Here is a 23,780-nt window from a genome sequence, read left to right as displayed (position 1 = left end):
GCCGAGTCTGCAACGTACACCACAGCTCACTGCAACGCTGGATCCTTAACCCACTGAGCAAGGGCAGGGATCGAACCCGCAACCTCATGGTTCCTAGTCGGATTTGTTAACCACTGTCCCATGACAGGAACTCCTAGATTATAGATTTAAATGGAAAATGTAAAACTGTTAAACTTTTAGAAGAAAACATAAGGGAAAATCTGTGTTGATAACGCAGATCTCGAGGGCATTAGGCTCAATGCAATAAGCTGGTCTCAAAAGGACACTCTATGATTCCATTTATATGAAGACAAAATTACAGAGATTGAGAACAAATTTGTGCTACTAGGGTTTAGGGATGATGGAAGAGAGGCGAGTTCAGGTGTGATTCTAAAGGAGTAGCATGAGAGAGCTTGGTGGTGATGGAATAGATCTGTATCTTTTTTTTTTTTTTTGGCTGCACCTATAGCATGCAGAAGTACTCAGGCCAGGGATCAAACCCATGTCATAGCAGCAACCCAAGCCACTGCGGTAACAATGCCAGATCCTTAACCCACTGTTCAATAGGAGAACTCCATAGATTTGTATCTTGAGTGCGGTGTTGGTTACATGAATCTACACATACAATAAGATACGTAGAGCTATATGACACATGGTTTGGTTCCTGCTTTTGATATTTCACTGTAGTTATATAAGGTGTAACCATTGGTGGGAACTAAGTGATGAGTACATGGGACCTTACTGTACTATTTTTATAACTTTCTATATAGTTATTTCAAATGAAAAAGTTTAAAAATTGTCTTTTTTTTCTTATTCTACCTTCTACCCATCTCTGAGAAAAAATATTATTTTACCTTGAATCCCCATGTTCATTGCAGCATTACTTACAATAGCCAAGGCATGGAAACAACCTAATGCTCACTGATGTATTAATGGGTAAAGAGAACATGTTATATATTTATACAGTGGAATATAATTCAGGTATAAAAAAAGGAAATCCTGCCATTTACAACAACATGGACTTTGAGGGCATTATGCTAAGTGAAATAAGTCAAACAGAAAAAGACAAATACTGTATGATTTCATTTATATGTGGAATCTAAACAAAACAAAGCAAAAAACAAACAAAAGAACATTGAACTCAGAGACACAGAGAACAGATAGGTGGGGAGTGGGTGAAATGATGAAGGCTGTCATAGAGTACAAACTTCCAGTTATAAAATAAGTCACCCCTGGTAAAAACAAACAAACAAAAATCTGCTTTGCCTTCTTACTAAACCTAAGGCTTATTCATGCTTTTTGATTTTTATCCTCTTATGTGTACTCCAGAGACATGTTTTATTGATCATTCATAAGACATATCCATCTTCTCCTTTCCTGACTGATTTATTTCAGATTGGATTGTCCCATCTTAAATGATAAATAGAAGTAAACAAACCAACAAAATCTTTACTTCCCTTAAGTGGTTGTTATTGTATATTAAAGATACATATCTGTGTTAACATGGGTAGCTCCATCTAAATCATTTATTTTAACTGCTATATATTTCATTATAAAAACATATCAGTTTTTTATTTATATTATAGCATTTCACTATACTGATAATAGCTGTAGCTTACATTTTTGTATGTGACTTTATGAGTACATATGAGAATTTTTCTGGATTACATATCTGGAGGTGGAATTGCTGTGATACTGACTACATACATTTCTGATTTTACTATGTATTGCCTAATTTCTGTCTACTCTGGTTATATGAGATTACACCAGAAGTGCATAAAAGGTTTCCTGCTCTATATTTTTCCCAGTCCTTGTGATTTTCTTAATTTTCTCCTTCCCTCTTTCTCTAAGTAGAATCTCCTATGAAGTCCAATAGATATTCTATAAATATAATTTTGTTTCTTGCTCTACTATATTTGATATGCATTTTTTATTTTATTGGAATATAGTTGACTTAAAAAAGTTGTGTTAATTCCAGGCATACAGCAAAGTAAATCAGTTACACATATACATATATCCATTCCTTTTTATATTCTTTTCCCATATAGGTTATTACACAGTATTGAGTAAATTTCCCTCTGCTATACAGTAGGTCCTTGTTACCCATCTATTTTATAGAATACTATGTATTTGTCAACCCCAGCTCCCTAATTTATCCCTCCCCCACCTATGTTTCCCCTTTGGTAAACATAAGTTTAGTTCAGAAATTTTTGTGTTTCTTGCTCTACTTTAAGTCAAGAAGTAAGACAGAATTGATTCATCTTATCTTTCATATTCATATTCATTGCTGTGTTTCTTTTCTTTTCTTTTCTTTTCTTTTCTTTTCTTTTCTTTTCTTTTCTTTTCTTTTCTTTTTTTGGCTGTGCCTGTGACATGTGGAAGTTCCTGGGCCAGGGATCGAACGTGTGCCACAGCAGTGATGATGCCAGATCTTTTACCCACTGAGCCACCAGGGAACTCTCGTATTCCTGACTCTACTGCCACAATCTTCGTTCAGATCTTTACCTTTTGCCTACACTATTACAACAGACTGAAAATAACAATATCCCTACTGGAAATCTCCTCCTGCTCCAATTCTTCCTACTGAAAACTGCTAGATCAGTATTTTTTTTCTTTTTCTTTTTTTTGGGGGGGTGGCTGTACTGAGCATATGGAGGTTCCCAGGCTAGGGGCCTAATCAGAGCTACAGCTACTGGCCTACACCACGGCCATAGCAACGCCAGATCCAAGCCGTGTCTGCGACCTACACCACAGCTCATGGTAATGCCGGATCCTCAACCCACTGAGTGAGGCCAGGGATCCAACCTGCAACCTCAAGGTTCCTAGTCACAACGGGAATCACAACGGGAACTCCGTGGTTCAGTGTTTCTAATGCATACAATTTACAGTGTTAAGTTTGGTTGCAGTGTTAAATTTAAACCTTTATGATGGTGTTCAGGGATGTCTCTAATAAGGTCCTAAACCACCTTTTCAGCCACATCTCCCACTATTTTTTATATGTGTCCCATTTACTAGCCAGACTAAATTACATTCATTTATTTATTAATACATTCAAACAGTAGATATTTAATGCTCTTACTATGCTATACAGATATATTAATACTTGAATTTTGTAAGTGCTACTGCTATAAAAATGAACAGCTCATAATTATTGTTCTTGGGAGAACTTACAAGCAACCTCAAGCTCTTCTCTGAACACACCCAGTGCTTTTCAACCTCTGCCCTCAGCATATGTTTGCCCTACACTTGCCATACCTTTTTCCTAGTTCCTTTACCCAGCTATCTCTGCCTTTCAAAATGCTACACACTTTTCAAGGCTTAGTTAAATTATCACCTTTCCATCAAGTCTTTTCTGACATCTTGAGTTAATTTCGCTCCTATAGCACTATGTTTCTGTTGCTTTTATGGCTTACACTGTATGCCATGTATTTGTCTTAGCCTTCCAAGGTAATAGAGCGCTTTGTCTATTCATCTGTGTTGCCCTTATAGCACTTAAGATTGTATATTATATATGGTAGACATGTTTTACTATTAACCTAAGTATTTTAATTAAGATCTATTGTTCTTACTTTAAATACTGTAGAATAAACTAAACAATGAGTTTTTATGTAGTGATCTTTATGACTTGCTTTGATAAATAGTTAACTTTATCTGTGATTGGTACAGCAGTTGTTCAGTTCATTTTTAGACTCAAGTAGTTCCCTTAAATCAGTTTTTCAAACTACTCTAAGGAATCAGATGAATTGGTTCTGTGGAGATGTTTTGGCTACTGCTGGATGCTTCCCCTGCCCCAAATAACAGCCCTTTATTTTTTTACCACACAGGATTTCTTCACAGGATTTTATTTAAGAAAGGATTCTTCTGCTGAAATAATTTAAAATGATTGCTAAGAGAGTATAATACTTGTTATATCCATTTATTTAATATTTTCTAAGATCTTGCAAAAATATAACATTGCTGCCCTTTTATTTTTTGTGTTACCACAAATCTCAAATCTGTATTCCATGTGACTATGAAACTTCAAATAATTAAGCACATAGTAGGTAATGGGCTTTGAGCATGACAAATGAATAGTTTATTCTCTGAAAAATTTGCATTTTAATATTAATTTTTAAGGAGTTGTTAGAATATCAGAAGTGACTGGAATTGATAAATTGTTAGGGAGACTAAAAAATTTTCTAGATTATGACTTTTTAAATTTTAATTTGTATAAGATTCTGATTCCCTACGTCTGGGCTAGTGCTTGAGATTCTTTATTTCTACCAAGTAATTTCAGTGTTGCTTATCTGTAGACCACAGGTTGAGTAGCAAGGAGCTTGATAACCTTCCAGAGCCTATTTCCACATTTTACTAGGATTGCATCTTTTGCCTTAGTGAAAGTTTAAGTTTTCAGCATTATCATAGATGTTTGTTTTAACTGTCTGTTTCTTTACAATCTGATTTATAGTTTGCCTTTTTAGTAGAAATATCTGTTTTAAGGGAATTACTTTCTATGTGGATTAATGATTGCTCTGTGATCATGTGGTTCTTTGCTTAAAATTGTCCTTCAAAATTTTTAAGATAGTTAGCTTTGATAACTATTAGATTGTCAGTGGCAACTTCCAGAGAATTTAAGATTAATGAGGAATATCTGTTTGATTTACTTTTTAAAACAGAATTTTATTCCTTTTGACTTTTATTTTTAAGGATATTGTGTGAGGTTAGATATTAAGGTATTATAAAATGAAAATAGGAAACAGTTTTGTTTAGCTAGGGTTGTTTTAGCTGGTATAAGCACTGCTTTTTGCCTTTTTTTTTTTTTTTTTTTGGCCTTTTTAGGGCCACACCCACGGCATATGGAGGTTCCCAGGCTAGGGGTCCAGTCAGAGCTGTAGCCACCAGCCTGCCTGCGCCAGAGCCACAGCAATGCTGGATCCGAGCTGCATCTGCAACCTACACCACAGCTCACAGCAACGCTGGATCCTTAACCCACTGAGCGAGGCCTATGTCCTCATGGATGCTGGTCGGGTTCATTAACCGCTGAGCCACGACGGGAACTCCTATAAGTACTGCTTTTAAAAAAGTATTATTATCATGAATTAGTAGCAATTATAATATACCTCAGTAGGTTAGGCTGTTAATTTTATTTGTAGCATGTGTGAATTGAAAACCTAATTTGTGTAAATGGACAACCAATAGGACAGATAGTCAGCTAAATAGCTTATGCTCAGGAAGATATAAATAAAAAAAAAGATATAAATCAATTCTGAAGGACATTAATGCTTTTCTTAAGATACATAATATCAAATACTTTCATAGTTTTTGGTTTTTATAGAAAATTATAATAACTAAACCATAAGTTTAAATCATAAGTCTAAGAAAATTCTCAGATTTATTTATTTTTTGATAAGCAGAAATTGGTAATTAACTTCGTAGACTAGGACAGCAGAGAATTTGGGGGGTGCTGTGATTTTTAATCTAAAAACATGGCTATGTCGGCCTTACATTATTTCACTTAATAATTGTCAGTAGTAGAAATTGCTGGAGGAATTACATTATACAAAAGTGACTTTAAAATATATTATTATTTTCTTATTTCTTTAAGTAAGCACTAATGTTAGTATAAAAGTTTTTATATGAAATTTATGTCAAATGTTGATAAAAGTTTTCTTCAGAACTGATCCAGGAATTTTTGTATGGCAGTAAACCGCTTTTGTTTATTCTGGTAACATCCATTGATTTTTTTTTTTTCCCCAAAGATACATTAATAGTGCTGATAGAAGCAGAACAATTGGAATTTACATTAAAAATAAATGCGATGAATAAAAAGCAGTACACTATGATATTATAGTCTTGATTTTGCTTTACCAAAATTCCAAAATCTAAAGGACTGAAATACTGACAAGGTCAAGAAAAAAAATGAAAGAAAGAACAAACGATGCAAAAAGAAAATGACACTGAGGTCTTGGTTTAATACATATGTATTCCAGGTTGATGGTTGATTTCATTAGCAAATCTCATTGTTATGCAATGTCTGTTCTTCTGCAGCAAAATGAATATTGTATTTTTACAGGCTCTGTGTGTATCTATTATGTTACAATAAATGAAAAAATATATATGTGTAGCTTCCTTTGGTTTACTCTTTCCATTTGTCTTTTAGGAAGAGAAAGAAAAATGAATTATATTCTTTCTGTTGTTAAATTTGTTCGAAGCTTTCCAATTTATATTATAGATATGTTTCCTACTTCTGTTCTGTGAAATAAACAGTTATAAGGTGGTCCATTTTAATTATCCTATAATTTTTAAATGAATAGAATATAATCTTGATTGATTTAAGCTGATAATTAATATGAGCGTAAGCATATGCTTTCTAACATATTTTTAAATGTTAGGAATGGCTTTTCTTATTGTAAGAAAAATGCTAAGCAAATGTACATATTATGCCAAATATAAGTACTGCTACTTTGCAGTAGCAGAAATTGTATGCTGAGATTACTATACTTAGATTTTAATTTTCATAAAATAGGAAATTCAGAAATAATGAATTTCAGTGGCTCCACGTTGAAAAAGGTCATTTAATGAGGGAAAAGGTAAAATGACTCTTTGGGTTATACATGTGAGTTCAAATATGGATTAAGCTGTACTGGACACAGTTGTTTAATTTTAGTCATTTTAAGGTCTGACAATAATTTACAAAATCTATTTGGTTTTTGGTAGTGTTCTCAGAAGTTGTCACAACTAAAATATTTTTGACAAGCTTGATAGCAAAGCCCAAGGTTTGATTTAATATGGGTTGATTGTGTATCATTTAGAAATTATCCATATAGTAAAAAATTGGCTTTCTGTCTTACTTGATGCAGTCCTAACAAATATCTTGGTTATGTTGGACAAACTTTAGCTGTTATAAATGTGTACAGAAGTTTATTAATGTATCATATTAATTCATACTTAGAATGTCTGCATTTTATTATTCACAACGGGTAATGTAAAAAAAGGACTTTTAAAATCTATTAAGGGTGATCCCTGAAATAGTTGGAGAATAATGTGGAGCTAAATCATATAGAAAAAGACAATTTTCTGGACTCAAATAGTTAGGCTATGAAAGAGGAGCATCCTGAAAGTGATGAGACCTAAGCTGATAAGTAAGGAAGCAATGGGAAACAACATAAACTGGTAGGTAAGAGAATATAACCTTGGCGTCTTTGGGAGAAAGAGAAGAGATCAACCCAATGATAAAGGGATATATTTGCTACTACTCATCTTGTATAATAAAATGGGAGAGAAGAGATTGCTTTTGTATGAATTTTACTATCTTTCCCCCTTCAATAATATAAAAAGTAAATCCTGTAAAAGTATGCACAGATTCGTGCTTTAAAATAAATTGAAATCGGGGAGGACTGAGAAGGTAGCAATCTAGAAAGTCTAAGACAGATTTCTCTACCATAGTTAGAAATACCAAACTGAAGAAGAATAAAAATTTTGAGAAACTGGGCTCCTAAGCTATTGAATTGAGTAGGATCATAAAAAGTTACCAAAGAAAAAAGTTTTAAGTTAAAAAGAGAGATCCCTTTTAAGTGTCTGGACCTATCTACCAGTGTCTTCTCCTTTGTCTGACCTGAAACCACAGTTATCACTTGCATGTTCATTTTATTTACTCACCCAGCAGAAGAACTTGCGTTTAGAAAATTAAAAATAAATTTAGAACATGAAAATGGACTGTGAATTTAATGGAAGATCCTGGAGAATTTTAGTGTTTGTTCAAAGATCCAGATTAGATAAATTGCAAAAGTCTTCCTAGCAAGATGGCTTGTTTTCTGGTACCTTTCATCATATTATGCCGGCTTGTCCTGAAGGAAGATGAATTTCATATGAAATTTGTGAATTTAATTTCTATAAAGATACTGTTGAGAAAATTGTTAACATTGTCCAGTGTTGCATTATTGAAAAGTATAAACACATTTCTCTCAATTCTGAGTACTAGGAAAAGCTTTGGCACTTATTTGTAAAATACAGTTTACACAGAATGAGAATTTTATAATTTGATCTTGTTTCCTACTTTACTTTGATTGCTAGGACACTCAGAGCTGAAATACGCATATCTTAGAATTGTGCAAGGCCTTAGAATAAGCTTTTCTGTGATCCAGCTTTACTTTGTGTTTCATCTTTCTTGCTTGCTCTTATTTTCCCTTTATTCACATTCATTTGTATTTTGAAAGCATTGTTCTACTAATCATATGTCTATAAGTCACCTTAAGTTATTCTGAAATAAGATAGGCTATAAATAACTATGGAAAGCTTATTTATTGCCAGTAGAGTATAACCAAGTAAAAAAACAGGAGCCTTTCTTCCTTCTGGTATCCCCTTTCCTGTCTTCTGTTTTCATTTTGCATGAATTTTTTAATTCCTGGAGAACTTATCTTCTCTGTGGTTTCTTGGATCTGCCAGGGAGCAGGGGAATCCTTTCTAAAGGTTTTTCCCTTTGCAGAACTACCAGGTTTAGTATGTTGGGCTCAGTGTGCCCAACCAGAGAGTGCTTGACTGAGAAATGAGAAAACAAGTAGGGCTGCAATATATCTAGAGAGGGAAAAATTCCCTTTTGTCATGTTTTAGCTCAGAGGAGGTCTTTTTCTAAATCACAGGATATCTCATATGTTACCCTGTTTTTTGTTCCTACCCTTTCAACTGAACTGTAAACTCTTAACACCAAAATTTGCTGACATTTGATAAAAGCTATCTTGAATGAAACAAAATTTCAAATTTATTTTCTTTACTTCAGTATTTTAATTTTATTATCCTTTAAATTTGACCCATTATGGAAAACTAAGATAGTCATGGGTTTTTGAAATAATTGAAATGACAGTTTTCTAATTTAAAATTTTATTTTGTTTCCATATATGAATTATAGTCAGAGCTACTTAATTAGTAGGAATGATACCTGAAATTTTCTATAAAGGAAATAAGGGCTGTGTTTTGCATTCTGGGTAATTATAGGATATCTGAATTATTTATTTTGATCAAGAAATTCAGCTGAAACTGTTAACTCTCTAGTTTTCTGAAATTTGCTGTCTATTTCGTGTGTCGTCATAGTAAAGATAGTGATTATCAACTTGCATTAACGTTCAATAATAAATATGTACTCCTTTCAAATGACACATATTAAATGTTTGTAATGAGACCTGAGATTTTGTATTCTTGACACAATCTTATCTCCTTGGGTGTTTTTTTGTTGTTAGTGATTTTACTGTAACTTTGTCTTCTATTTTAATACATTAAAATTTTATTTGGCAAATAGAGTAAACATACACCTGATTTAAGTTATATAATTTAATGCCTTGATATGATTATGCTGCTGTAAAAGGGTCATTAAATGCTCTTTGCATTAAAATTAAAACATGCTGTGTCCATAATAGGACACAGATGCAGCACCTAAGTATAGAATTTTGAATAGAATATATAGAATTTTAATGATAAATAAAATTTTGTAGATTAAAAAAATCTAAAATTTTTAACTGAATTATTTTATCATTTTGATGGAGTGTATGTTTGTTTTATACTCTTAGTTAATTTAAATCAACTCTCATTCAACTATACTAGAAATTTCAGAGAGTGAAAAAACAGCAATTTTGGGGAAAAAAAACTAAAGCCAAAGGAGCTTAATTTTCAAGATAACAGTATATATTTTTAAATGCTCACAGGTAAATATTTTAGGTTTTGTTTTCTTTTTGAAATGTGAATTTAAAATGATGCAGGGAATAGCTCCGAGTTATGTAAACTTTTTGATTCATATAATTGAGTTTTTTCCAAAGATGACCATATAGTCTTATTTTGCTAGAGCTTGTCTAATAAAAATAGGCTTATACTTTGACTAAAAATTTAATTTTGGTCTTTAATTATAATTCAGAAACTTCTTTTATCTATTTTTCTTGAAGCAGTTGAAATTTAAAGACTTTTCTTTGTATTTAGCAAGTTTTGGAACAGTTAATCTTAGTTTTTTTTGTTTTTTTTTTTTTAGGTCTTGTTAGCTAGCACTGCCCTGTTTTTAAATTTACCTGCTGAGGAGTGATTTTTAAAGCCTGCTTAAACAGACTCATTTCTCAAGCATTCCTTTTTCTAAACTATGTGCCTTCTCATGTCAGGAATAAACGCTCCTTTAAAAAGGAAGAAAGACAGAACTCTTTATTGTCTGTTTTGACGTTAATAAAATTAGGAATGATTACTTGGGACCTCAACCTTACCTGGCTTAGTTTGTCACGTGAGCGTTCACGTTTACTGGTGATCTATGGGCTCCACCTGCCTTTCAGTTTGTTTACCAGGAAATCAAGATGTGTAAACTGCAGGAAGTACTATTTGACCCTCTCCGACAGTATCTCATTACAATAATTGCTAATCTCTGAATAAGACAGCCATGTTTTGTGAGTAACTGAGGGAGAGAGGTTGTGTTAGGTAGATGTTAGGTGTTTCAACAAATAAAGCATTATAAATGCTTACTTGGATTATGTTTTCATGATAGCTTTTGATAAAAGACATATGGTGACCTTTGGGGTCAGCAAAGCTAGGACACAATAGCAGGTATTCTTTCATGCCTTTTAACTGAAAAATATCACGGCTTGTTGTTTTGGAGTGCTGTCACTGCTCTGAATCGAAAGGATAATGGCTACTTCCTGATTAAACCCACTCTCCACAGTAAGCTGTTAATGTTATACTGTATGTCTTTTTCTCCTGTAAATGCAGTAGTATTTGGTGTTTTCTTTACTTTTTATCATTGTCTTTTCAGAGATAGATCTGTTATAAATATATCCTGAAGTTGAAGTTTACGATTAGAGTAAAAACTACTGTTTTAAGTTTGGAGATTTTTTTTTTTAATTGAAAAAGTATTTTTGCTTGGCTTTAAATCCAGTCTTCTCATATACTTATTGTAGATTTTAGTTAAAGAAATAAGCTTTTAAAAAAGACATTGAAATGATAAATTATATTAAGCTGTGACTTTCTTGGCACTTTAAGCAAAATTTAAAAAATAGCTTATGTAGTAAATCAGATTAATTTTTTCAGAGACTGTTGGATAAACTAATTTTATGTTTATTTAATAAATTTCATAAATCTATATACATATATTTTGCCATAATTGATAACTGTTTTAATTCTTAAATTATTATTCATAAATTAATTATGAGATCCTTGTGATGTGAAAACAATATTAAGTACTCAGAATATATGAAGGGGAATAATGAGCTTCTTAGTTTTAATCCTAAAGCTTACAGTCACTCCATCTGTGGCCTTGGGACAGTCATTTAAACTGCTTACCTTGGTTTTCTTGTTTACTGTCCATAGGAGTACTAAGTAAAATGTGTATTTTTTTTCTTTATGGTAGCACAAACTATAAAGAAAATGATTATTCCTAAGTATTTTATAAAATGGAGACTTGACTCTGAACATAGAATAGGAAAACATTTAGGAGTCACAGAAGACATGGAAATAATAGAAAAAACATTTTTATTGTAAAATAATGGAAAATAAGATTGAAATAAAATCATATAACTACCTTTGTAATTTCAACAGAATTGTTAGTTTCACTCAATCACTAATGTAACATTACCAGAGGAGTCTACATATTTTTGGATGCATGACTAAAATGAGATGTGGAAAGCTTGGAGGTTATTTAGTAAAGAGTCACAAGTATACTTAAATTATTTAACTTTTTCTCAAAAGTCTTATTCCTAGAAGTGAGATTATTCAGAGTAGAAGGGAAGAATGTGTGTATATATTATAGGTCTATAAGTATAGTTTATCTAAAATAGTAAGATGTTTAATTTTTAACATCTAGTATTGGATATCCGGGTTATATAAAAGAAAACATGTTATGAAATTAAACATTGAAGACAGTTTACCGAAGATGGGCATTGAACCTCACATTCAGAAATGTTTTAAAATATTCTGGAGTAATGTAAATACTTTTGTTGAGAGTGTTCAGCTAAGTTCTTTTGCAAAATGCTTATCAAAGATAGTTAGGTAACTCAGTAATCTAAGGAGATTGTGAAAATGATATTTGATGAGTATTCTAGCTTAGTCAGATTGTCGAAGTGGGACTTACAATAGTGCCCCTATTTAATTTGTAATAACAAATAACAGATGTCACTTATTGAATGCTTAATATGTGCAAACTGTTGGGCTAATTTTATGGTAGGAGAGGCAAACTTTTACCTTTACTTTCACCTTCTCAGAGTTCTTTTTGGCAGGAGCCTGAGAATTAAATTGACATGAAGCAGATCAAAAGAAGAAAAGGATACACATTTATTTAATACAAGTTTTGTGTGACTTTCATGAGTCTCTGTAGGAATGAAGACCCAAAGAAATGGTGAAATCTACTTGTTTTATATTAGGCTGAACAAAGAAAGACAATTGTGAAAAAGTGACTAAACTATGTGGGGAAACTAAAGGAAGATAAGAATTATTTTAATGGGGTCTGTTTTTTTAGAATCCTCTCAGTCTCAGTATTTTGTCCTTGATGATAAGAATGTTACTTTCCTTCTGATATAGGGAGGACATCTTTCATACAGTAATTTCATTTCCTGCTTTTAAGAAAAAAAGGATCAGTGTTTTTCTTGTATCTGCTGTTTTTCAAGTGCCTTTAACTCAAACTGTCAATACACTAGAGCAATGTATTTTGGAGAAGTATGTTCTGAATTACTCCACTGTCATCTTATTTTATATTCATGATAATCACATGAGGTATGGGTACCATAATTACCCTCATTTTTATGGTTAAGAGCTGTAGAGAAATGAAATAATTTTGTCAATGTCCTTTAGCCAGTAAGTGCCAGAACCAGACCAAAAATGGAATCCAGAAAGAATTCAGTCTTCAGTGTCATGCCTTCAAGCATTGTGTTTGTATTTTGAAGATAATAAAGGTACTAAAGCCTTTGATGTAGATGGGTTTTTTCATCAATTTATCAAATATTAGAGTCCTTACTAAGTGTAAGGCACCATAAGTTCTGGGATATACGGAAAGCAAAATAAAATCCCTTGTTTCAAGAAACTTACAGTTTAGTGGAAGAGGCAGAAATATAACAGGCTATATTATAGTGCAGTGTGATAACTGATAAAATAGGTTTAAGTGCAAGATAATAAAGGTGATGACAAAGAAGTATGACGCTAAAGATGACACAAAGAGGTATCTAGTGTATTTTCTTTATATATTTAATTTACATTTTGGGGTTCTGTTCTAGGAATATTTAAAACTTTCAAAGATCTCTGCTCTTGTGGATCATATATTGGGGTAGGGTCAACAGGAAGCATAATAAATAAGTATGTAGCATGTTAGAAGATGACATGCTATGGAGGAAAGAGAAGCATAAGAAGGCAATGGTGGTGATGGGTTGCAGAATCTGAGAAAGGGCTTAACAGAGAGGGTGATGTTTGAGCAGTGATCAAGGAAGTTAATATGCGTATATCTTTGGGACGAGCCTTCCAGGCAGAGGGCTCAAGGCAAAAACATACCTGGTATGTTCGGAGTAATGAACAAAGGCCTCTGTAATTGGAGCAGAGGAAGGAGAAGGGAAAGTAGGAGGAAGTATTGACAGAGGTGATTGAGGCTTTACAAAGCACTGCAGGGACCTTAAGGAACCATTGCAGGGCTTTCAGTAAATCTGGCTTGTATTTTTAAAGGAACATTCCAGTTGCTATGTTGAGAATAGACTATAGGGAGTCGTTATAGGGAGGCATTGACTACCTGTTAGAAGGCTCATGAAAGTAATCTGATTGAAAGGAAGTAGTGACTTAAGTATGAGCAGTACATCCGAAATGTTTTCTCTTCTTTTTTTTAAAGTCTACACCTGTGGCATATGGAGGTTCCCAGGCTAGCGGTCAAATTGAAACTGCAGCTGCAGGCCTATACCACAGCAACACGGAATCTGAGCCACATCTGCAACCCATGTCGCAGCTTGTGGCAACACTGGATCCTTAACCCACTGACTGAGGCCAGGGATCGAACCTGCATCCTCATGGACAACATGTCTGGTTCTTAACCTGCTGATCCACAATAGGAACTCTCAGAAAGTTTTTTTCTGATGGATCAAATGTAGAAAATGAGAAAGAGAAGGTAAGGTAATGCCAAGATTTTTGGCTAAGCAACTAGAAGAATGGGGTTACCATTACCTGTGAGACAGGGAAGGTTTGGGATAGGGGTGGGGAATCAGGAGTTTGGTTTTGGATGTGGTAGATGCAAGTGGAGGCCGTGGGAAGATTTTCCAGAGGAGATACCATCTAAATTGAGGCTGAAGAATGAATTACTGGTGGTTTATGATGAGATTTGAGAGCATTTTTTATACACTTAAATGAATCTTGCCTTTTTGTACTTTACATATTTACAAACTATTGAAAAATGTCTAAACATCTAAAAAGTAACATTTGAAAGTAATAAAATCATTTATCTCAAAGAAAAAATGATTATAAGTAGTTAAGTTTTCAGGATATTTTAGTGGCTACTATATTCATGAGTTATATTGGGTGCTTTTACATGTGTTGGTTCTCACCATAGTGCTATAAGGTGAATGTCATTTCCATTTTGTATTTGGAGAAACTGAGTCTGAAAGAGATTACAGTTGCCGAAGGTCATTGATTAGGTGATGGGTCTGGATTCAAATCAAGGTCTTTAGATTACATTGTCCATGCTCCTTACTTTCAAAATGTATATTTTTAACTTTGTAAAATTTTAAAGACAAGGAGTTGTCTTTTTGAGCATCAGTTATTCTGTATTGTAGTGTAGTGATACCCTTGGACATATGATTTGTAGATTCTTGGTCATGTAGTCAAGCCATTTGTTGGTCTTTTTTGAATTCGTACACAGCTTTCAGTACAATTACCTATTACAGATATTCCTCCCCTTCCTAGCCTCCATTCCCATGTATCGTGCTTAATATGCGTTTAGAAATTTACAGCTGCTGTCATCATCATCTTTATCTCTCCTTCTAATATGCCATGACCTTGGGAATCTCAACCCAAGCTTGTTGGATCATGTGTAAATTATAGAACCTCAGAGATTAAGGCTATGAGGATTTGCTAGTTAATGAGGAATGAGCTTTAACTTGTATATTTTGTCTGATGGAAACCATTTTTTGTTTCCTTCTCTATATTGACTTTTTTTGGGGAACCGAATTTGATAAATAGCTGTGTTTCTGACTGGAAAAGCCATATTCTCTGAGATGCCAGTGAGTATGTTCACTGTGGAAATGAACGTTAAGTCGTACTTCTTTGGTAGGAAATAGAAATATATAGTTGCTCATCGAAAGAGATTTGCTTTTCAGGTAATGATGTCGTATTTTAAAAAACTTAAACCTTTTGCCTTCATATCAAAATATAAGTTATTTCTTAAATTTCATGTGAGTTAATACTGTTTATATTTATGATATGTTTTAAAAGACAAACCTAAGAGATAATCATTCAGACATTCTGCAGGAAAGAAACACTTTAGCAAACACATGTTATGCATTTTTAAAGTACCAATTAAAAAAACAAAAACCTGCTTCGTATTAAAATAACCTATAAGCCTCAAAGCTCATTTTAAGTGTATACTAAGAACATAGGTAGAAAATTTACTTAGCCTTTATATTTCTGATCTATAAATATGACTTTATTCCAAGTATATCGTTTTATACTTTTCTCAGATTTGTATGCTGTTTTTCAAAGGAATGAATATCTATGTGTGTGTGTATATACATATGTATATGCATATATATTTTTTCATTTTCCCTATTTTATTTTTTTCTATTCCTTTCTCTTTAGGTCTTCCTTCTCTTTCATCATTATACCCCAACCTCCTATGTATAATTTAAGATCACTACAATCGTTAAACAAGCTTTTTAAGTAAAAAAAATATATTGGTTGGCTCCCAAACACCCTTTTTTATTATAATTAACGTATCTTTGTAATTTCATATTTTATTTAATACTCTTGAGGATTAGAAGTATATATCCTGTACATTTTTACTTAGGCATAAAAAAATTAGTATATATGTCAAATGTGTATTCCTCACTTTTGTTTTATTTTTTATTTAGATAATGTCTTTAATTCATTTGCTGAAAAAGAAAAATGACTGGTCAGTCAGAAAACTTTCTGTTAAAAGTATCTTCTTCCCTTGTAAAAGTTATAAAACTAAACCTATTACATCCTTGATTATCGGAGTGCCCAGGGAATGAGTATTCTGATCATTTTTTCCCAGTATGCTTTCTCTTAACAGTTGTTATTGAAATTCTTTCTTAATCTATTTGTGCAAGTGTAAACTTGAGTTATTTTTTGATAATTTGAAGATGATAGAGGGTCCTGATTTGTCAATTTGAGCTACTGCTAATCTTATTTGGTAAACAAAGTCAAACAAATATTAAATGAGTCTTGATAATTTGGGCTATTAATCTTGTTTTTTAAACAAAGCATAATCAAATATTTAATGTGTCATAATAATTTAAAAACACCACAGATTTCAAAAGGAGGATAAAATTAATTGCTAAGTGAGTGATACAAGCAAGTGAAATACTGAGTTAACAATAAGAGAAGGGTCACAGAATGACCAGGTAAAGCTCCTTTAAGGAAGAGGGACCTCTCTCCCTCTCCCTCCATATATATGTCTATGTATCAGTATATTTGTCCATTCATCTGTTGGATACCTGGAGGTACAAATACCTGTTCAAGTCTTTTTTGGGGTATGTATGTTCCTTGGAGAGGGATTGCTAGGTCATGTGGTAATTTTATGTTTAGCTTTTTGAAGAACTGTCAAAACTGTTTTCCATAGCAAGTGTCTTATAAAGCATTAATTTTCAGTTTATTATACTATAGATGTACAGTATGTAAAAAATTAGGCTGAATGAATACTGGCTTCAGCACATACCATATGCTTTTCTTAAAGGAGCAAGGAATGAAATCGAAAGTTATGTGTTATGTGTGAGAAAATGTGTATGTTTAAAGAGCTACCTCTTAAAGTCAATTTTATTAAAATAATTAAGCCTTCTGGTTGTATGTTACCCCAATTTTGCTGTAATACTTTATAAAACATGGTCACCAAATTTCTGTTTCTCAGTCCTTCAGCATCTATAGTAAATGGAAAGGTATAGATGTTCCCACAAGTAATTAGTGCGATTTAATTTATTTCTGCTCAGTTTTATTTATTATTTTAAATGTTATGGTCATACCACAACATATGGAAGTTCCCAGGCCAGAAATCAAATCCCAGCCAGAGCTGTGACCTACACCATAGCTGCAGCCACACCAGGTCTTTAATTCACTGTGCCAGGCCTAGTGTCAAACCCGTGTTGCCACAAAGATAGCAACAGATCCTTAACCTGATGCGCCACAGTGGGAACTCCACTACTTTTCCTATTTTAAAATATCTCTACTTCCAGGTAGAAACAATATGGTTTCTTCCAAACCTCATTTTTTCAAACTTTTTTTTCCTTTCAAACTTTTAAGTTCCTTTTTAAAAACAACTGTACCTTGGAGTTCCCATTGTGGTGCAGTGGGATCAGTGGTGTCTTTGCAGTGCCAGGATGCAGGTTCCATCCCCAGCCCAGCACAGTGGCTTAAAGGATCTGGGCATTGCTGCAGCTGCAGTGTAGGTCGCAGCTATGGCTTGGATCTCATCCCTGGCCCCAGAACTCCTTGTGCTGTGGGGTGGCCAAAAAAGTATCTGTACTTTGAGTATAACTGCTATCTATTTTGTCCCTTATCCTTTTTGTTCTTTTAATTATTTGTTTTATCATTCAGTTTAGAAGATTACTTGCCATGTGGTAGGAAGCATCAAATGTTCTAATTAGATTCCCAGTGTCTTAGCACACTGATTGAAAAACACATGTAATTTTCCAAAATCAAATTAATCCCTGATAAATATGTAGACACACATTCAACTAGACCTGATGCCTTAGAACTTTCTAGAAATAGTATATTTGAAATTCAGATGAAAGTTTTAAAGAAATACCACTGCTTTTTTCTTAGGAAGAGTACCTTTCCAAGTCTTAGTATTCACCTAACACTTGGAAATAATAAATAATATTTTTTTGTGGCCACGTTTACAGCATGCAGAAGTTCCCAGGCTAAGGATCAAACCCATGCCACAGCAGTAACCAGAGCCACAGCAGTGACGACATGGACCCTTAACCCACTGAATCATCAAGGAACTACTTAATGTTCTTTCTAGATATAATTCTTTTATTGTTGTTTCTTGAGAGGTTCTGTTCTAGTGTCTGGTTCAGCTACACTTTTTACACACAAAACCAAACAAAAACAGTCCAAATAGACTTAGAGGTTAATATTCTAATTTGAGGAATCCTCTTTTTTAATTGGTCAAGGTAGTATTTCTATTCACTTTGAAAGCTTTTCAAGGTCCTCTAAGGAGATAGGGTTAGAGTTAGTGTCTTTATCTCTGACATATTCTCTGAGTCTCCCACACCTATCAGTTTTTCTAGGATGCTACTCCAGACCTTGTTGCTGATAACCCTGTTAGACTGGATGGAGTGGTGTTGCAAGTTATGTCCATGGCCCTTGCCTACAGTGCAAACACTGGCCTTTTCTAGTATAACTCCAAATGTAGATGAACTCAACACCTGGGGAATGTATTTGTTTGCCTGTTACTCTTCCTAGGTTCCCCCCAAACTTTTTTTTTTTTTTTTTTTTGCTTTTTAGAGCTGCACCTGTGGCATGGGGAAGTTCCCTAGTCAGGGGTCGAAGAGAAGCTGCAGCTGCCGGCCTACACCACAGCCACAGCAATGCCAGATCTGAGTCACATCTGTGACCTACACCAGAGCTTACAGCAACACTGGATCCTAAACCCACTGAGCGAGGCCAGGGATTGAACCCGTATCCTCATGGATACCAGTCAGGTTTGTTACTGCTGAGCCACAATGGAATTTCCCTAGGTCCCCTTATTTATCTTCCTTCTTCCATGATTGTCCAGAATTCCTTTTACCTTGTTATTCTCTTGTAGTGATTTGAATCCTGAAGTTTTATTACTGAATCAGCTTTTGATCTGTTGCCTAATAAACTTATTCTAGAGTTCTTAATAGATTTCTCCAGGTTTTGGACTTTTCTTCAGTGTTACCAGGCTACATTTTAGAAGGAAACCTCAATTTTTTTCTCCATGGGAGCACTGAGACCTCCTTATTGCCATCTTGCTTTTCTTTATTGGCCATCTAGCATCTTTCAGAAGGCTCTCTTTTCTTATTATTCCACATTTAATTGGGGATGCCATAAATCTATGATTTTCATTACCATAGTTTAAATACCTTGTTAGAAGTGCTTCTGTTTCTCTATTGGCTTATCCTGTAAAGTATCATACTTGATACTGAACAGGGGGCTTGTATGTGAGTGATAGATTACTTATCAGTCCTACTAATAGGACTTACCAGTGCCAACTTTTGACCTCTTTAACTTCTTTGGGTATTTTATCTTGTTAGGTTTTTCACTTACCTCATTCTTTCCCTTTCTCTTTTCTTACCCTCCTCATACCCTAGGACTTACTGATGGTGCAAATAGACTCAGTACTCTGGATTATTCGTTTCTGACTCCAAAAGGAAAGTTTTCAGGATGTCAAAAACTGGGAAGTGGAGAACAGATGTTGGTTTTAATGATGTTTCCTTTCCTGGCCCTGTGTTATAATAAATATACAGTTTCTGAAAGGCTGGTCTTGTTTTCTAAGCTGTAGACTAAGTATTAATTGTGGATGAGGTGGAGCCTAAAGAAGTCGTAGACCATGATAAGAGTTACCTGGTAAAGGATTTATGGGTGGCTGAAGAGCCTTGCCCAGGTAGTCATATTTCCTTGTAGAAACTTTTTTGGAGGAGTGGCAGTACTGTTTTCCCTACTTCCTTTTAGTACACCTAGTATATATGTAAACCTTGGTTTAAATCATCGCCTTAATAGCAGACTTATCAGATAGCACTTATAATAAGAGTTTTTTGAGAAGATATCCTTGGTTCAGATTTCTCTGTCCTTACTATGACAGGGGGATGGCTAGAAATTCTCATACCTGCCATTGTTACTAACAACCCTGAATGCTCACCTGGATACAAGGTAGACAGTTTGTCGTATACAGTTAGTTTATGCATGTATACCTATTCAGAACCTTCAATAACAGTAAATCCAATTATAGAAGCTCCCTTTACATGTATTTGCTATTACTTGTATGAATTTTTCTCTTTTTATTTTCCCACTTGGTTTTTTTCTATTTTTTCCCATATTCTCATGGCATCTTCTTTTCCAGGTTGTCTGTATATTTTTCTTTATTTTTTTTAAAGGCTGCACCTGTAGCATATGGAAATTCCCAGGCTAGGGGTCTAATCGGAGCTGTACCTGCTGGCCATGACCACAGCCACAGCAACGTGGGATCTAAGCCACGTCTGCAGCCTACACCCCAGCTCACGGCAATACCAGATCCTTTAACCCACTGAGTGAGGCCATGGATCGCGCCTGTGTCCTCATGTTTACTAGTCGGTTTATTACTGCTGAGCCATGAACTCCCTATATATTTTTCCTGCTCTTTTACTAATCTTAATCTCTCTCACCACCTCCTTTTAGAAGATATTTTTATTTCTTTTCTTGCCATTTTAGTCACGCTGTGTAAGTCTGATCATCCTTAATATTATATACCAGGCTAGCAGTGCAGTCAACAGTAGTTGTTATCTTCATTTGAATCCCATAACTGACATAATCTAGTAATGTTGAACTGAAGCTTTGTAAAGCACAGTGGCAGTGAGTCTCAACACTGGTTGCCTATTAAAATCTCCTAGAGAGCTTTCTAAAACTATCATTGCATATCATAGCCCCCACCCCAGAGATTCTGATATAATTGGTCTAGAGTTGGGCTATGCATGGATGTAAATAGTTTAAGATCCCCCAGGTGATTCTAATATCAGCCAAGATTGGGAATCATTGCATTCAAGAAAGTCTAGGGTAAAACTCTTTTTTGTAATAAAAAATCATTTTAACAGATATTTGAAAACCTAGCAGTTGAGGGCACTATGCTAAATTCTCTTCTGTTGTGAAATAAATTATACACTCCTTTGTTTCACTAGATTTTAGATTAAAGTTTTTTTAATTAGATTTTCTCTAAGTTGATGAATCCCTTTATTTGGAGTGGACTTGTTACTTTTATCTGAGAATATTGCGTAAGTTATTTTTATGGCGTTACTCTTATTTATCAAGATTTAAAATAAATTTATAGTTATTTGTAATAAATATGTAGCTTTGTAAACCAAGTTCTGTTTACTAAGGCAGATTTTGAAACATAACTGCTATCTTTAAAGTCTAACATATATACAAATTGAAGAGCAGAACCAAATAAATTCATGTGAAATTTTGTTAGGGGAATATTCTGAACCTGTAATTTTGTATATTTGTGTATAGTATTTTATATTTATATAAAAAATTATCTTTCTGTATAAGCTGAGTGGAATCTCATTTATCTATCTTCTATAGGACTCCAGTATATATCTTAAAAGAGAGAAATGTTCAATGAGATTCATAAACCAAATGTGACTCAGCCTGACCCCAAGATATTTGTGTTTTAAGTGGAATAAAACCAGCCAACACAATGAACTAGTTAGTAGACTCCTTACCTTAAAAATTTGAAAAGTTTGGTGTAAATATGGAAAAGAGTCTATTGGCACAAATAGATGGTTTGAATGGCAAATTAAATTTTTTCAGTTTCAATAGTTTATTAAAATTAGAAGAGACCTGAATGCCAATAGAAGACTCTGTACTGTGTGCTTTACAAATCAGGTTTATTGAATGACAAATAGGATAAGTGAATCAAGGGTGATGCTTTTGCTTTAATTATCAAGTTCATTGTATACTTATATTACATTTAGGCAAAGTTAAAGCAAAGTATAGACATTGATTTATTGTATTCAATTTCTTGACTAGTTTGTAGAAACTTTTTTTTTTCCGTTTGTAGAAACTTTTTGAAGAGACTTTTTGATTTACTTTCTTAGATGCATGAAGTTTTGGAATTTAAGAGATCCTCAACTTGTTAGTCTTCATGGATTCATCCACTCAACAAATATTCCATGAGAACATTCTATGTGCCAGAAGTGTTCTAGGCTTCTGAACATACTGTAGTGAACAAAATAGATATATTAGTCAATAGTCTTGTGAGGGAGTCAGACAAATAAGAAAAAGGAATGAAATATTTTACATGATGATAAGTGCTAAGGAGAAATGGTGCCGGTGATATAGTGATGATTTTTAAATAATATGGCCGGGAAAGTCCTCATGGAGAAGGCGATATGATAGGACATTTGAACATTCTGAACTAAACTTGTAAAAGGTTACAAAAGCATTACTGGTGGAGTTCCCATTGTGGCTCAGTGGTTAACGAATCCGACTAGGAACCATGAGGTTGTGGGTTTGATCCCTGGCCTTGCTCAGTGGGTTAAGGATCCGGCGTTGCCATGAGCTCAGATCCCGCGTCACTGTGGCTCTGGCATAGGCCAGCGGCAATGGCTCCTATTCGACCCCTAGTCTGGGAACCTCCATATGCCACAGGAGCGGCCGAAGAAATGGCAAAAAGACCAAAAAAAAAAAAAAAAGCATTACTGGTGTATTTTAAAAAGTAGAGTCCCAAGCATATGGGAAAAATGGGAAAACCATAGTTTAGAGATACTAAATTGTCTGGTGTTGGGTGCTCTTGATTAGTATCACAGCTGGAAATGGAATTCAGGTATCCTTATGCCCAGTGCTCTTTTCTTCCTTGCTACTTTGCTTTTTTATTTAGGGATATGAAGATGAGGTGTGGTTGGTTATTATATGTGTGATTGTTAAACCTTTATGCTGTTTATTTAGAAGATTTATAATCAACTAAAAGAAATTAGTATTTTAGATAAGAGAACGTAAACAATGATGAAATTTGTTGCTTATAAACACAGAATTATAGAAGACCAAAAAAGAATCATATTGAGTAACTTGATACTCATTTATAACAGAATGGGGACCACTTCAACAGAAGGATGAGTAATTTTTTCTACTGCTGTGGCAGTGGGATTAGGTTAACTGATTTAAAAAATTTGGAATGCAGGATAAAGACTCCTTTGTACTGACTTTAACAAGGATATGGGAGGTGTCCAACAAAGCAGCCAGAAACACTGGAGTTAGTATTGGGTTTCAAAATAGTTATCAATAGAAGCCAAGGTCTTATACAAATAGTAAATGAAACCGTCAAATCAGAAAAATGAGGAAGAATGAAAAGTTGGTAGGAGTTATTGAAGTGGAGTAGAGTCAAGTAGAAACAGGAGGGTGAGTTCAAAATTAGGATCATGTTTGACAAGTATATGTCTGTCCCTCTTACAGGTCCTTAATACTCGTTGTTGACTTTGAAGTGAGAGATTAAAGGAAATGTTTAGGCCTCATAGGTCAACATTTTCTGACTCCAAAAACTAAAATTGATAAACAGTTTGTGTAGTTATTGACAAATATATTTTAAAAATGTATTTTTAAGTTATTTTCTACATAAAAAGTTTATAATAAGGAGAAACTTTAAATCTTGTCTCATTTTTTAAAGTTGGCAATTGGTGGTAGATATTAACTCAGAATTCCTCATCTGGGAGTTCCCGTCATGGCGCAGTGGTTAATGAATCCGACTAGGAACCATGAGGTTGCGGGTTCAGTCCCTGCCCTTGCTCAGTGGGTTAACGATCTGGCGTTGCCGTGAGCTGTGGTGTAGGTTGCAGATGCGGCTCAGATCCCACGTTGCTGTGGCTCTGGCATAGGCCTGTGGCTACAGCTCCTATTAGACACCTAGCCTGGGAGCCTCCATATGCCGCAGAAACGGCCCAAAGAAATAGCAAAAA

General features: G+C 34.1%; 1 protein-coding gene across 19 annotated transcripts in view; it reads left to right on the top strand.

Moving 5' to 3' along the window:
• The window catches only part of BAZ2B (bromodomain adjacent to zinc finger domain 2B), a 399,019-nt gene that overhangs the window by 192,194 nt on the left and 183,045 nt on the right, over nucleotides 1–23,780 (top strand). Inside the window, exon 1 of one of the 19 annotated variants that reach the window (XM_047772681.1) lies at nucleotides 10,291–10,641. The exons of the other annotated variants lie outside the window; for them this stretch is intronic. The gene's annotated coding sequence lies outside the window, so the exon portion shown is untranslated. Of the gene's footprint in view, nucleotides 1–10,290; nucleotides 10,642–23,780 lie in introns of those variants that run through there. 19 annotated transcript variants of the gene reach the window in all.

Source organism: Phacochoerus africanus, chromosome 3 (genome assembly GCF_016906955.1).
Source record: "Phacochoerus africanus isolate WHEZ1 chromosome 3, ROS_Pafr_v1, whole genome shotgun sequence".
NCBI lineage: Eukaryota > Metazoa > Chordata > Mammalia > Artiodactyla > Suidae > Phacochoerus > Phacochoerus africanus.
Note: the sequence above shows the minus strand (reverse complement) of the source record. Positions and strands in the feature narration are given on the sequence as shown.